This window comes from Gorilla gorilla, chromosome 2 (assembly GCF_029281585.2).
Source record: "Gorilla gorilla gorilla isolate KB3781 chromosome 2, NHGRI_mGorGor1-v2.1_pri, whole genome shotgun sequence".
NCBI classification, from domain to species: domain Eukaryota; kingdom Metazoa; phylum Chordata; class Mammalia; order Primates; family Hominidae; genus Gorilla; species Gorilla gorilla.
Window position 1 is genome coordinate 206,239,472 of NC_086017.1, and position 17,020 is coordinate 206,256,491.

At 45.2% G+C, this 17,020-nt stretch overlaps 1 protein-coding gene across 4 annotated transcripts in view; it reads right to left on the reverse strand.

Annotated features, from left to right (window-relative positions):
* XXYLT1 (xyloside xylosyltransferase 1) overlaps positions 1 to 17,020 on the reverse strand; it is a 199,903-nt gene that overhangs the window by 103,613 nt on the left and 79,270 nt on the right. The window lies entirely within an intron of this gene.

The window sequence follows — 17,020 nt, forward strand, 5'->3', positions numbered from 1 at the left end:
GAGCACAGGCCCACAGGGTCTGCTGGAAAGGTGATCTGAGAGGTAGGACAAGGCCGACTCCTTGGAACCAGCAAGAAACTCTCAAGCCCCCGCCTAGGGACTAACTCCCCGGCCTGCTACCGCTGCTGACATCCCACCTCCCCCCCAACAGCAGGTCGGGGACCACATGCCGCCCTCCTCGCTGGGCTCTCACATCAGCACTACCAGCCAGGGGTTACTCCAGGGAAAGGGAAGGGTCCTGCTCATAAAGGCTGTGTCCCTCCCTCAGGCTTCTACAGGAGCCCTTCTGCCGAACTCCTCAACCTCCTGTGGGCTTCCCAGGCTGTCCGTGCAGAATCACTTGCTCCCTTACGGTATTAACTCGCATAGTTCTACTGCATATGCACACAGTCTTATATTTAGGCATTTGTGCATCTGTGATGCTTCCTAGACAGTGAGGCCCACAGAGGTATGGACTGTATCTTGCCCTTTTATCCCTGGCCTCCAGAACAGGATCTGAAGGAGGACCTCAATTTCAAGATGACCTCAAATGAATGAATTCAAGATTCTCTCTTGAATCTTGAATATGTTCATCAAGGACTTACTAGAAGATAGAGAAAGATACTTACCAGGCTTGCCAAGAGCATGAAACAGAGACACAGAATGGCAAACAGAAAGGGCAGAAGAATCAGTCTCTGACACAAGCTGGTGGGGTAGGATCAATGCACCAACTCAAACTTGGGCTGAATATGAAAGCCCTGCAGTGGCATCATGCCAACCAACCACACAAGTTCATGGCCATGAGACCTGCCTTAGCAGTAGCCTCAAAAAATGGGGAGACAGCCAGGTACGGTGGCTCACAGTGATCATTCCAGCACCTTGGGAGGCTGAGGGAGGACGATCGCTGAGTGCAGGTGTTTGAAAACCAGCCTGGGCAACACAGCAAGATCCCATCTCTACAAAAAAAATAAAAAAATAAAAAATAAAAAATAAAAAAACGAGCTAGGCATGCGCCTGTAGTCCCAGCTACTCAGGAGGCTGAAGTGGGGGAATTGCTTGAGTCCAGGAGTTGGAAGTTACAGTGAGCTGTGTTCATGCCACTGCACTCCAGCCTGAGTGACAGAGCAAGGCTCTGTCTCTTAAAAAAAAAAGAGGGATGGAAATGTTGCTTTTGTTGACTGGAGTATCAGTTACAAGGGTATATAAGTTTGTCAAAACTAACTGAACTACACACTTAAGACCTGTGCATTTCATTGTATGTAAACATTTTATCTTGATAGAAAACAAATGAAAAGGAGGTATGACAGTCTGACTCCATTTTTTGCTCTTTAACTGCTGACAGCTTTTTTTTTTTAAGCCCCATCCCTCGCTCTTCCCCTTCTGCCCCACATCTGGGCAAGCTGATAAGAAAGTCTGGATGCTCTCCCGCTTGGCTGCAGCAGAAGGTTCAAACCATGTAAGCCCCTGCCCACACGGAACCCTCGCCCAAACCTAACCCCTAATCACCATACAATGCCCAGACCAGTCTCCTTTCTCCTTTCTCTTCCCTGTCTTTCATTTTCAGACCAGCTTGAGAAGCCGGCCCTGCTCTCTCCAGAAAACCCTATTATGTGGTCTCAACGTTCAAATCAAATTCTGGGTGGAGACCATCCTGGAAATGTGGAGTGGCCACAACAAAGGGCACACACAGAGGATTTGGTGCCACTGCAAACTCAGTGTCTCCAGCAGGACGCGGCCATCAAATATGGACTTGGCGCAGCTCCATCAGCAGAGGCAGGGCTCCCTGGTTTCAGGCAGGGAGCTGAGAATAGCCCTGTACTCTGCACTCCGGTTTGTGTCTGCCCTCTCCCAGTACCCAGCTCTGGAGCACGGTCTTCACACCTGGGCCCTGTACTTGAGGGGAGCAGAGACCAACTGCTGTGCATTCAGAAGCAGGTATCTGGAGAGCAGGGAACCTAGAGATATTTCCGCCAGGGAGCACATGGGGAAGCCGGGACTGTTTCCCCTGATGGAAGGCTCTCTCTGATTTTGTAAAAGAAAGGAAATAGGCTTCTTCATTGAGGTCGAGAGCTGAAGCATCAAGAGATAAAAGCAGGTTTTGGAAAACATAAGAAAGAGTTTTCTAAAATATGTCTGAAGATGGAAGAGGCTACTCTGAAGGTGGCAGCTCCCTGTCCCTGGGCCTTCACGTAGTTTCCACTGGACAACTCCACACTCCAGGGAGGCCATGGAGGAGATTCAAGAACTCATGATGGGGCCGGGCGCGGTGGCTCACGCCTGTAATCCCAGCACTTTGGGAGGCCGACGCGGGCGGATCATGAGGTCAGGAGATCAAGACCATCTTGGGCAATATGGTGAAACCCTGTCTCTACTAAAAATACAGAAATTAGCTGGGCATGGTGGCACGTGCCTGTAATCCCAGCCACTCGGGAGGCTGAGGCAGAAGAATCGCTTGAACCAGGGAGTCAGAGGTTGCAGTGAGCCGAGATCGCGCCACTGCACTCCAGCCTGGGCAACAAGAGTGAGACACCGTCTCAAAAAAAAAAAAAGAACTCATGATGGGATCGTACCTCAGAGTTTTTCCAGCCCCAAAACGCTCTGACCCAATTCAACAACTCCCTTAACTCCACTAAAAACTGCAGTGTTCAATACTCTGACCAGAAAAGGATATGGAAGCTCAAGAACTGGTTTTCAGTCACGTCCTATTTACACTCAACTTGAACACTGGCCAAAGAATCAGTCGGCTGAAGAGGCCTGCGTGTGTGGAGGAGGAACACTGAGGAGACATTGGCCCCAGAATGGACACCGTCAGCTTGTAAGTCCACTAGTCAATTCCAACAGGAAAACCCCAAAAACAGAAACAAATCGGAGGCAAACAGCCCACACCGAGAGGTAAGCAGTTTCTAACTGGGAACTCAGTTTCATCCTGCCCGTGAGAAAAGCACAAAAAAGGTGATTTTCCAGATTCCACTTACAGCCGTAGAGATATGGGACAAATTTAAAAACGAGTCACAATTAACAAAGGATTTCCTAAGTGTGGTGTTGAGCCAGGAAACCTGCCCTGCATCGCCCATGCTGTGACTGATGCGTGGGCCCCTGAGGATGCCTCCCCGTGCTCCCTCGGGCCTTTGCTTCCTCCTCTCCCTCCCACTGTCTCCCCCAACACAGGCAGGCTCCAGGCCGGGACTCCACACTGCAGGCAGAGTCGGGCCAGGGTGAGGCTGAGTGACGGAGCGCCTGGTGAGGGATGGAAGAATCTCTGAGCGGCCCCAAGCAGTGGGGTTCTGGCAGAGAACCGCTGACCCGTCATGGAAGGAGGGGAGCAAACAAGAGGGGCAGGGAGGGAGGCGGCTGCGTAGCAGGCCTGGCGTGGTCTGGCTTATGCACAGTCATTTCTAACGCCAGATCCCCGTCTCTGCACTGACGCCAGGGGCGGTGAGTGGCACACTCGGTCCCTCAGTTACAGGAAAGGTCCCTTCCATCCTGGGGACCCAACTCATGAGAGCCCAGAAGGAAGGAGCCACAAAGGTCTGGATGATTTATCCCTCTGGCCTGCCTGGTCCTCAAGACACACTTCCTTCGGCTGCAGCCTCCCCGATTCCCGAGCTGTTTCCTGCTGCTTTTCTCATTTCATGAACTTCTTTTGAACAATTTCCTGTTCCTTTTTCTTTCTATGCTCCTCTTCCTGGCTCTGTAGCCCTTGAAAAGAAGCAAACAAACAGATAAGGGTCAGCATCTGAGGCCAGACCCTAAGGCCCTTCCCAGCCCTCTCCAGAGCGTGATGTGGCCCCGTCTGGCTAAGAGCACCAGACGGCGGTGGCTGGAGCACCCCGTGCCACTGCAAACGTGACCAGGAACATGGGTCTGACAGCTCTGGACACACACAAGCAGACGGGAAAGGAGCCTGCCCACTGCCCCCACCCCTGCAAGCACACACCTGCTCGCCAGGAGCAAGGGCAGCGCCGGCCCTCCTCGGGAGAAGCTCCAAGGCCTGTCCCTAGTCCTGCCTCAGGATTTTGCTCGTGAGGGGTCCTCAAGGTCACTGTCGCCCAGACCTTTAGTAAGTGGTATGGTTCATCCCTTCTTGGCTAATGAGGTTTGACCACAAACCAAAATATAAAACACCCAACTGATTTCAAGGAATTCAGTTCAGACAAAGGGCTAAAGGGTGGTGACTCCAGGCCGTGAGAGGGAAAGACAAGGCCGGAGCATCTGAGCCTTTGATGGGGCCCACCTGTGGCCAGGTGTGTAGCACTTAGAGAACATGTTCTAAAAAGAGAAATAAAGGTAATTTATTTGAGAAGTCGGTGCTTGAGAACACTGTGCTTCTCCTGAGGACTGACTTGCTTCCTTCTCTCTGGCAACGACGGCTCCATAAAGGATGACAATCTCCCTTTTCACACCAGCTGCGTGGCTGCGTGGCTGCGTGGCTGCGTGGCTGCGGGGCTGCGGAGCGTGTTTTGCCACCAGGCGTGCCTTTATGTCTTTTTCTATGAGGTCTACACTTTCATCTTCTACACATTTACCCCCCGACCCTGAGTGTCTACTTGGTTTTGTTTTTTCACCTTTGTGTCATTTTAGTGAACACCTCAAATTCTCTGAAGGCTGTGGCAGGGGACTGAGGAAGTGGACAATAATAGATATCCACAATCATGGTGTGAGCAGGTAACACTGCTTGAGTGCTTACTGTGTGCCAGGTACTGTTGGAAGCTGTTCCTGTATATAAGCTCACTTGGTGTTCACAACAACCCTCGAGACAGGTGTATTTCCATGGATAATGTATCCAGCCGTGTGCTGGATCCTCTCACCCTCAATTCAGAGGAGAAGTCTTGGGCCCAAGTGGTTAAGTGCCCACAGGTGGTATCTGGCAGTGCTGGGGTTTGCACCAGGGCTGTTCCTCCCACAGCTGATACCCTTAACCACTGCATAATACATGGAAATAAGAGGGGAAGATGAATGAATGGCCTAACTCACGGACAATGGGTAAACTGCCCAAGCTAAAGTCAGAGGTTAGCTCCTAATGAGCTTCCGTATTTTTCTTGAGAAAGCTGGTCACCCAAGGTCTCCAATAAAATATGCTACTACAAACACACCTTCTTTCTATCTCAACAAACACTCCAGTTCTCTGGTCCAATTCCAGAGCAATATGACTAAAAACTGCCATTTGTTGAGTCCTTGCCTTGTGACAGACACTGTGAAGGGCATATTTACTCATTCACTCATTAATCCAACACCCCAAAACCTAGTCATCATCTTTCCAGATACTGTGCCAGCCCCTAAACGAGGTGTGTGCTCCCGGGCAGGTCATTTAACCCCTCTGTGCTGGATTCTCTCGCCTTCAAGATGGGAAACTACCGTATCCGCCTTCCTACCTTATATGGTGGCAGTGCAGATCGGGAATCAGCGCATGTAAAGCACTTAGAATAGTGACTAACCTCTAATAACTGCTCAATTAATGTCAACTGTCACTGCTGCTGCTGCTGCTGCTATTACCTGACGAGGACAACTACATAAAGCAACTTGTTTATCTACTGAAAGTAATCATAGCAGCTTTTACTATACAAGAGACTGGAAGGTAACATCTCCATCCTAAAGGTTCTAAGTCTCATTCTCCCAATACATCAATTAGTCCTATATGCAAATGGGCAAAAGCCTCAGAGCCGCAGAGCCAGACTCACTAGACGAGCACAGTGTGTTACTCACGCTGCCAAAAGCTTATGAACAGCTCCGTGGAGGAGGAAACATCCTGCTTGTTTTTCATTCTCCCTCCTCCCCCACTCCCCTGAAACCTAGCAATAAGCCGAGGTCTGCTTTCCCCATCAAGAGTGTAGATCTTAATACAAAAAGTCACTGACGAAAGGAAGGAAATTAATAAAAAGAACAAAAGACCTTACATTTTTCATCCCTTTATGTGAAATCTATTTTTTCTCTCAACAATAAAAACAACTGCCTCCCTATAAACGGTAAGGATTAAAACGTTTAGCATGGGGCTGCCAAAACAACTCCCTGAACCCCAAAAAATTACTGAGAAACTTCTAATGTGCCTGTACTAACGTATGTACCAACAATAGAAGAATTCCTAAATCTATAGAGTAAAGGAGATTAACTATGTTATGATAGCTTATATCTTGTTTTTACACACTTCATCTCCTTTCTTTTCTATAAAGCCTTGTGATGTGCATGTTCTTATCCTCATTTTATAAGTCAAGAAACGGAAGCTCGGGCAGGACAAATAATTGATGAGCTCATATAATGAGAAAGCAAGAATGGGGTTCAGGTTTGGGGCTCTAAATTCATTACCCTGTTCCACTCATTGTGTGTGATGTGGTTTGGCTGTGTCCCCACCCAAATCTCACCTTGAGTTGTAATCCTCATAACCCCCATGCATCGTGAGAGGGACCTGGTAAGAAGTGATTGGATCATGGGGGCAGTTTCCCCCACGCTGTTCTAGTAATAGTCAGTTCTCATGAGATCTGATGGTGTGATAAGCATCTGGCATTTCCCCTACTGGCCCTCAGTCCCTCCTGACCCCTGGGAAGAAGGTGCCTGCCTCTCCTTTGTCTTCTGCCATGATTGTAAGTTTCCTAAACAATGTGGAACTGTGAGTCGAAACCTCTTTCATTTATAAATCACCCAGTCTTGGGTATTTCTTCGTAGCGGTGTGAGAACAGACGAATACAGTGTGTCTCCCACTGAACTCTTGGGATTCAGGCTACGATTGGTCTGTTCTTGGGGTCTCTGAAAAATTGGCTTCCATCTGTTGTGGCCACTGCAAGAAGGTCTGGTTCTAGGAATCCAAAAAGGTCAGGTCATTTTCAGGAATCCAGGGGACTCAAGTCCCTCCAGAATGATCCAAAGCTCTGCTATGGTTGCAAACAGGAAGGGAGTGAAACTACCAAGGAGCCCAGAACCCAACTGTTACCCACCCTGGTCCCCTGGAAAGGGGCAATTTGGGACCAACTAGGACTCTACCCCTCAACACTCCAAGACTAGAAGGGAACCAGTGTGAAGGTTGAATGGTCAGAAAAAAACTGGAAGGCCTGACACTTCCCAGGATCGAAGGGCTATGTGATCCACTTGGCTGCCCTAGACCATCTGTGAGGCATATCATTTTGAGAGAAGAACACTGCCTTAAATTCTGGAATGAAAATCTTTTGTTAGAATACAGGCTGAATTTATAATCTACAAAGGAAGAGAAAGAGAAAAGACACACAAATGGCCTAGTTTGTGCAACACTGTCCAGCACACTTAAACTCATTTAATCAGCATCATTGAGCTATGAGCAAAGACAACCATCAGAGCAAGATACACAGGTGGGCCCAGCACAAAGACCACCCGTGTAAGGCCCTGTGTCGGTCCTTTTATTAAGAGTGAGTTAATTCAGTGCAAAAGAACAATGGACAAGCTTGGCAATTGCTTCATTTTTACAACAGATGATATCAATTTTTCACATAACTTTCCAAAATGCTAAATGTGACTGGCTTTTAGCCCAATATGTGGAGCTCTCCATACCTCAGTTGACCTCCTTTTGGATTTCAAGCTGTCAGACACCTTTAGATCATAACAAAGGGCTAACTGAATGGCATGATCTTTAAACCGAAAACATGATTAAACCTTTGCCTTTAAACCAAAAACATGATTAAAATCCCAACTCACCTTGTTGGCTGACACCATACCTCAGACTATCTTAATAAATGGCCTCCTAATTCTGGAAGTTTAAGAAAATCCTCAAAATGGTTTGGAAGAACGCCCCAAGAAACGTTTAAGTCTCCCTGATTAGGTCTACTTACCCAGAAACAAGGTCTCTTCAGGACTCACCAGAGAACCAACAGAATTCCTTCCCCACCCCACACACAGCCGGTAAAACTTCCAATATTTGAGTCTATCATAGACACAGTAGGCTGGGAAAATATTCCAGGGAACTTAGCATTCTGAAAGAAGTGACTACTTCAATTAGGAAAAAAATCTGAAGTTCCCTTTCAGGCCAAATCATTCTCATTCATCTTTACCAATAAAATGGTCTACATTCAAATGGTAAGTTTGATCCCTGCATCATCAATCATCCTTTCAGTTTCGTTTGATCAAATGTTGGGCATTTATACAGCTCATTTTACAAACCATACAAATCAGAAGGTAGAAGTCAGGAGGGCCTGGCACCCCTCATGCCTGCCCTCTTGCAGAGCAGTGACAGCTCCACAAATGACCTCACTCCCATTAAAGAAGGAAGGAAGGAAGGAAGGAAAAAAGAAAAAGAAAAGGAAAGGAAAGGGGAAGGAAGAGAGGGTGCTGGAGAGTAGGGAAGAAAGGTCTGTTCTGGGAAACAGAACAGTAGGGGTTTTGGAATGCTCAGTGTCTTAGAACTTAGACTAAAGAATGGAAACACCAGCTCAGGGAATATTCCATCATGGTCATCTGATTGCTGGAACATGAAACTTGGAGCACATCTGCAGTGAAACGGGGGAGGAATAAAGATACTGAAAGGACATTCTCCAGAACCATGAGGACAGAGAGACTTGAGCAGAAAATAGGCCACTAGTATTTTGGGGTCCTGCTTCAGGAGCAAAACTTTGGTCCAGAGAGGTTTAGGGCTGGGTTTTTTTTTTTTTCACTTTGATTTCTGAGGTCACTGAAAGACCATGGGTAATAAGGTCAATTTGTGCTGATTTATAAAAATCAGCCTTCTGACTTCAGAGCTGTGGCATACATTATTTTAGACTCTGAGGTCATGTTAGTCACAGGTGTTGGGCTGGCCTGGCCTGAGGAGCAGGTCGACACACCCTCCGGGCGCTGAGGGACACAATGGGGACGGCATCTTCACTTTCTTCCTTCCGGTCCTTCCTGAGTGCTTGCAAGTGAGCCCAACCTTTACTTCTCTAAAAGAGGCTCACACCCCATCTACATACCTGGACACTCCCTCTCCTTGCACAACAAGACCAGAGGCCTCTCCCTTCCCTTTCCCACCTCTCTTCAGTCACTTTCACTCAGACCTTTCTTTTCCTGTGAAGGCTTCCTGCTCCCTTGGCCCTCAAGCTCTGAAGACCAGTCCACAGCTTTCTGGCTCTAGGGTCCCTGCAACATCTACCACGAGCTCTCAACCTCCCCTCTCACCTAAGAAGTCCAGGCCACTGTGCTCCTAAGTGCCTGGACCGCCTCCTCAGCTGCCTTCTGTTACATGATCCAGTTTCCCCAGAACTTTTGAAAGCCACCACAGAGCTGCTCCCAGACATGTCATTCCCCTCTTCAAAACCTTCCATTGCTGGTTCCCTCACCACAACCCAACAAATGGAACTCTTCGTTGAGCTTCACTGCGCTCTCCAGGGATCCTCAAGTCCAGACCATTCTTTCAGGTCCATCCCACAGAAGAACGCATGCAAAAGTACTGAAGTCACTGGATGAAAATGCAAACCATATTACTCCATTGGTTAAAATGCCACCAGTGGTTGCAAATCCCACTGTCCCCAGGATAAAGTCCCCAATCCCTGGCACAGCTTTCAAGGCCCTGAATAGCCTGACCGGGGTGTGCTCCAGGCAGCTAAGGCTTCAGCTTCTGGGGCACATCAAGCTCCTTCCACCCACAAAGCTTTTCCACTCAATATGCTCTCGGCCTCACTCTTCTTCCTCCGTGTCTTGGCCTGGCTAAGTCCCACCCACTTGTCTCACCTTAAATGTCGCTGTCTGGAGGAAGTCTTTAGTAACAATCCCCCCCACACATCCTGAATCCCCCACTCGGGCAGCACCTGGACTTCCCCTTCATTGCCCTTATTGCAGCTGTTCCCATTATCTGCTTAATGTCTATCTTCACTGTACATTCCATGAGGACAGAGACCGACCCCATCTGTTTTTCTAACCCCCATGTCCCTAGCACCTAGGCAAGACTTGGCTCACAGGTGAAACTGAATAAATCTTTGCTGAGTGAGTGAAGCGCTGGTGATAACCTCTCCATGGACCTGGGTCCTCTAACCCACAACACTGGCTGAAGCTTTTTTTTTTTTTTTTGAAACAGACTCTTGCTCTGTCACCCAGGCTAGAGTGCAGTGGCACGATCTCGACTCACTGCAACCTCCACCTCCTGGGTTCAAGTGATTCTCCTGCCTCAGCCTCCTGAATAGCTGGGATTACAGGTGCCCACCACCGTGCCCAGCTAATTTTTATATTTTTAATAGAGACGGGAATTAGCCAGGCGTGGTGGCGGGCACCTGTAGTCCCAGCTACTTGGGAGGCTGAGGCAGGAGAATGACTTGAACCCGGGAGACGGAGCTTGCAGTGAGCCGAGATCCCACCACTGCACTCCAGCCTGGGCCACAGAGCAAGACTCCGTCTCAAAAAAAAAAAAAAAAAATAGAGACGGGGTTTCACCATCTTGGTCTCGAACTCCTGACCTCGTGATCCACCCGCCTTGGCCTCCCAAAGTGCTGGAATTAAAGGCATGAGCCACCATGCCTGGCCAGCTGAAGCTTTGCTTCTCACTCCTCCCAACTGTCTCTTCTGTGTCCCTTCTCTTGATACCAGCCTCCACTGTTATTATTAATATTCATTCAATTTTTTTTCTGAAAATTCCAATTTATCTGTATAGTGCTATGAGGAGCCCTAAGAATACAGTCAATCAATCAGACAGGTAATCTCTTCCTAATAACTTGTCCTAGTGTTTACTGGAGCGACTGAAGAGCTGAAACATACAGAAGGGGAAAGAAATGGGATTCCACCCCTGGAAATTATTTCTTTAAGCTTCTTTGATTTTAATTGCTTTGCATGCACATTGAGGTAGAGTCCCAGTTGATTGAAACTTTTTTCATTTGCAGCTAGAAGTGAATGATCCAGGCTGCATTCTAGCGAACATGCTCTTAATATTATGGAAAGACCCGGGGCTGAGGACATGCCTGGACATGATTAACAAAGTTGTGCATTTGTAAATTAGATGATTTCCAGGAAATATTTAAAACCTCCCTTTCTTCCTAAACACTTCAAAGAGGTGTCCTTGTTTATTTTCAACCTTTTACCCCCAACCTTTTTTTTAAAAAAGTAAATCCCTCCTCTCTCACAAAGTCTCTACAAAAGAAAGCCACTGTGATATGAAATCCATCCAAAGACATGAGTTCAACTAACGTCTCAACAAGCTTGCTTGGCTCTATATTTAGATGTGAGAGTAAACATCTGACTCTGGAGAAGGACTCATCCCAGAGACATCACTCCTGAACAGGAAAAAAGTCTAGGGGATGGAATTAAATTAGTTTAGCTCCCAAAAGAATAGTTAATAGAAATAGTCTCTAACCAGCTAACCACAAATATAGGATTTGCTCTTTACTCCTTGGAGAAGAAAATCCAGGGAGTGAGGCTGAAACAATCCTCTGTGCTGCCCAGAGGTAGGGCTCAAACACGGGACCAAATTGAGGACTAGCTAAAACAGGTCTGGAGTGGAAGCAGCTTTCCATGAGACACACCCACTAATGTGCCATGTCAGTTTACCATTGCCATGGCAACAACCTGACAACCAGAAGTTACCACCCTCATCCTAGAAATTTCTGCATAAACTGACCCTTAACTTGCATATAATTAAAATGGTATAAATATGAGTGCAGAATTGCTGCTGAGCTGATACTCTAGGCATGCTGAGTGCTCTAGGTACTCCTCAAGGAGCAGTACCTCTGCTGGTGCTGTGTACTGGCCATTTCAATCAAAGTCGCTGCTTAACACACTGGTGCACTCTCGAATTCTCTCCTATGGGGAGCCAAGAACCCTCTTGGGCTAAGCCTCAATTTTGGGGCTTGCTTGTCCTGCATCATAACTGCTAGCTCCCATATCTGTCCACTGGGTGGTATCTCAGAATCAGAGACTCTCAAGGTTGAATGGCAACATTTCTTCCAATTTCCACACCACTGCTCCATTTCCCTCCACAGCCAGCTTTGTGTAAACATTAAGCACTTACACAAAAATTTTGTGACAACATGAAAGAGATGCAGAACCAGGAGGTGCAGCCTCATACAGTAACATCCGATGGCTATGGGTTTAAGCTCGGCTCTAGCTTTCACCAGGTGTGTGATCTTGAGTCACTAGATTTCTTTGAGCCTCATTTTCCTCACACAATGATAATACCAAAGAATAAGAATACGCATATCCATTGAGCACTTACTATGTGCCAGTCACTACACCGAGTGATTTACATTGATTAACTTATTCAAATTTCCCAAGAGCTTTATGAGGTGGATACTATATTATTTCCATTTATAGAGTAACATATGTGACTTGCCCACTAAGCTACACAGACACCAGGGCAACCTCTAGGAATCCAGGGTTTAATTTGGTTTTTAAAATAAAAACCAAATTATTAAAATAAAAACAAAAGTTTAAAAAAGTACTAAGCAAAGTCATCAATGACCACACATTGCAAGTGAGACAGACATCATAACTTGTCCCAGACAAGTTACAAAACAAACAAAACAGCAACAACAACCATTACGGGGAAAATACCAGAAATCAGAGTTTGATATAATAGCAAAACATCCAATTTTCAACAAAAAAGGAATTATAAGAGATTAAAAAATAGGAAAGTGTGACCCACACTCAGGAAATAAAGCAGCTAATCAAAACTATTTTTTAATGCATTCAGATGTTGGATTTAGCAGACAAATGCTTCAAAGCAGATATTATAAATACATCCAAAGAACTAAAGGAAAACATGTTTAAAGAATTAAAGGAAAGCATGATAATAATGAATAAACAGTCTTTCAATAGAGACCTTTTTTTAAAAAAGAACCAAATGAAAGTTCTAGAGTTAGAGAGTTCAATAACTGAAATGAAAAGCTCACTAAAGGGACTCAATGGAAGATTCAAGATGGTGAAAGAATCAATGAACTTGTACATAGATTAAACAGAAATTATCCAGTCTGAAGAACAGAAAAAAAAGTCAAAGAAAAATGAACCAAGACACCTGTGGGACAACTTCAAACATCCAATATACATGCAACGGGAGACCTAGAAGGAGTGGAGAAAGACAAAACAGGTGAAAAAAATTTGTAGAAAAAAATGATAGAAAATTTCCCAAACTTGATGTAAAACATTAATCTGCACATCCAAGGAACTCAACAGACCCCAAGTAGGATAAATACAAAGAGTTCTGTACCTAGACACAGTAAAATCAAACCTGTGAAAGACAAAGAGAAAGAAAAAAGTCTTGAAAGCAGCAAGAGAAAAACAATTCATTATGTACAAAGGCATTTCAATATGATTAATGGCTGCCTTCTCATTAGAAACAATGGAGACCAGAAGGCAATGTGATGACATAAAGTATTGAAAGCAAAAAGAAAACATCAACCAAGAATTCCGTATCTAGCAAAACAATTCTTCAAAAATGCAAAAAAAAAAAAAAAAGAACATTTCTGTATAAACAAAGACAGAGAACAAACTGTTTGCAGATTTACCTTATAAGAAATACTAAATGAGGCTGGGCATGGTGGCTCATGCCTGTAATCCCAGCACTTTGAGAAGCCAACGTGGGTGGATCATTTGAGGTCAGGAGTTCAAGACTAGCCTGGTCAACATGGTAAAACCCCACCTCTACCAAAAACACAAAAGTTAACCAGGCTTGGTGGCGTGCACCTGTAGTCTCAGCTACACAGGAGGCTGAGGCAAAATAATCACTTGAACCCAGGAGGCAGGGGTTGCAGTGAGCCGAGTTATGCTGCTGCACTCCAGCCTGGGTGGCGAAGTGAGACTCTGTCTCAAAAAAAAAAAAAAAAAAAAACTAAATGAAATCCTTCAGGCTGAAAGGAAATGATGGCAGATGGTAACTTGTGTCCACAGGAAGAAACAAAGAGCACCAAAAATTTTAAATATATGTACTAATATAGAAGATTGAATATATTTTTCTCATTTCTTAACTTTTTAAAAAGATGTGTAAGTTTGGATAAAGCATAAATTACAACACTGGGTTGTTGGGTTTATAACGTATATAAACATAATAAATATGAAAATAATAGTATGGAAGGGGGAAAGAATGGCGCTTTATGGGAGCAAACTTTCTGTTTTATAGGAATTAAGTTATTAATCTGAAGTAAATGGTGATAAATTAAAATGCATATTGTGAGCCCTAGGGAATCACAAAAAATAACTTTAAAAGTACAGTTAAAAAATCAAAAGAAGAATTAAAATGGTACACTAAAATATACTTATTTAACATAAAAGAAGGCAATCAAAAAATAACAGAGGTACAAAAAAGAAGGCATATAGAAAACTAATAACAAAATGTCAAATGTAAACCCAGCCAAATCAATTAATTATATTAAATATGAATGATCTCAACACTCTTAAAGAAAGGCAGGGATTATCAGATTGGATTTTTTAAAAGTATACTTAAACTACAGTTGACCCTTGAACAATACAACTTTGAACTGTGTGGATTCACTTAAACATGAATTTTTTTCAATAAAAGTTATACCAAGTGTGCCTACCTCTCCTGCCTCCCCTTCCACCTCCTCCACCTCTGCCACCCCTCAGAAAGAAGACCAATCCCTCCTTTTCTCTTTCTTCTCATTCTATTCAACATGAAGATGACAAAAATAAAGATCTTTATGATGATCTGCTTCCACTTAATGAATAGTAAATATATTTTCCCTTCCTTATGGTTCTCTTTAAAAAATTTTCTTTTCTCCAGTTTACTTTATTATAAGAATACAGTATATATGTAACATACAGAATATGTGTTAATTGACTGTTTATGTTATTGGTAAGGAACCAAGTCAAAAGTAGGTTATTAGTATTTAACTTTGGGGGAAGTCCAAAGTTACGGGGGGTTGGCACCCCAATCCCCATGTTGTTCAAGGGCCAACTGCATAAACTATCTACAAAGGACACACTTTAGATTCAAAGACACAGACAAGTTTAAAGTTTAAAAAAATGGAAAAAGCTATACCATGCATACAATAACTATACAATAGCTTGAGTGGCTGTATTAACAAGAGACACAACAGACTTTACAACAAGATCATTAAAGAGAGACATTTTAAAATTATAAAAGGGCCAATATATCAGGAAGATTTAAGAATTACATATGCATACGCACCTAAAAATAGACCTCCCAAATCCATAAAGCAACAACAGAATTGAAAAGAGAAATAGAGAATTCAACAGTTATAGTTGGAGATTTCAATACCCTACTCTCGATAATTGATGGAACAGAATATTAGCAAGGATGCAGAAGACTCAATACAATCAAGCAACTTGACCTAACTGACATATATGGAATACTCTACCTAATGATTGCAAAATACACATTCTGCACATTGAAGAACACACAGAACATCCATTCCCTGAGACAGACTACATATTAGGCCACAAAACAAGTCTCAATAAATTTAAAATCTTTGAGGTCGGGTACAGTGGCTCATGCCTGTAATCTAGCACTTTGGGAGGCTGAGGCAGGTGGATCACTTCAGATCAGGAGTTTGAGACCAACCTGGCCAACATGGTGAAACCCGGCCTCTACTAAACAAATACAAAAATTCGCCAGGTGTGGTGGCACGCACCTGTAGTCCCAGCTACTTGGGAGGCCGAGGTTGTAGAATTGCTTGAACCCAGGAAGCAGAGGTTGCAGTGAACCAAGATCACGCCACTGCACTCCAGCCTGGGTAACCGAGTGAGACTCTGTCTCAAGAAAAAAAAAAAAAAATTAAACAATTTATCAATTCTTCAAAAAAATCTTTCAGAAAAGGAACACTTCCTAGCTCATTCTATGAGACAAAAGAGAGCACAAGAAGGTGGGGGGGTCAGCCCACCGCCCAGCCTGCCACCCTGTCCGGGAGGGAGGTGGGGGGTCAGCCCCCCGCCTGGCCAGCCGCCCCGTCCGGGAGGGAGGTGGGGGGGTCAGCCCACTGCCCAGCCTGCCGCCCTGTCCGGGAGGGAGGTGGGGGTTCGGCCCCCCGCCTGACCAGCCGCCCCATCCGGGAGGTGAGGGGCGCCTCTGCCCGGCCGCCCCTACTGGGAAGTGAGGAGCCCCTCTGCCCGGCCAGCCGCCCCGACCAGGAGGGAGGTGGGGGAGGGGTCAGCCCCCTGCCCGGCCAGCCACCCCGTCCGGGAGGTGAGGAAGTGAGGAGCCCCTCTGCCCGGCCACCACCCCGGCTTGGAGGTGTACCCAACAGCTCATTGAGAACGGGTCATGATGACAATGGCGGTTTTGTGGAATGGAAAGGGGGGAAAGGTGGGGAAAAGATTGAGAAATCGGATGGTTGCCGCGTCTGTGTAGAAAGAGGTAGACATGGGAGACTTTTCATTTTGTTCTGTACTAAGAAAAAATTCTTCTGCCTTGGGATCCTGTTGATCTGTGACCCTACCCCCAACCCTGTGCTCTCTGAAACATGTGCTGTATCCACTCAGGGTTGAATGGATTAAGGGCGGTGCAAGATGTGCTTTGTTAAACAGATGCTTGAAGGCAGCATGCTCGTTAAGAGCCATCACCACTCCCTAATCTCAAGTACCCAGGGACACAAACACTGCGGAAGGCCGCAGGGCCCTCTGCCTAGGGAAACCAGAGAACTTTGTTCACTTGCTTATCTGCTGACCTTCCCTCCACTATTGTCCTGTAACCCTACCAAATCCCCCTCTGCGAGAAACACCCAAGAATGATCAATAAAAAAAAAAAAAAAAAAAAAAAAAAGAGAGCACAAGAAAACTGTAATTCCTAAACTCTTATCTATCAATACAAAAAGAATTACATAGAATAGCTAAGTGAAGATTTATCCCAGGAATGCATGGCTGGTATAACATCTGAAATTAATGTAATACCCACAGACAACTGTCATATGTAAATTGTGAGACACTGAATCCTTTCCTCCTAAGGTTGGGAACAAGGCAAGGATGTCTGCTATTGCCGTTTCTATTCTACACTGTCCTAGAAGTTCTAGCTAGTGGAATAAGGCAAAAAATAAAATGAATTAACTAAGCAATTGATTAATTAAAAGCATCAGATTAGAAAGGAAGAAGGAAACTGTCTTTATTTACAGATGACATAATCCTGTATGTTAAAAATCTCAAGGAATCCACACAGAAAAAG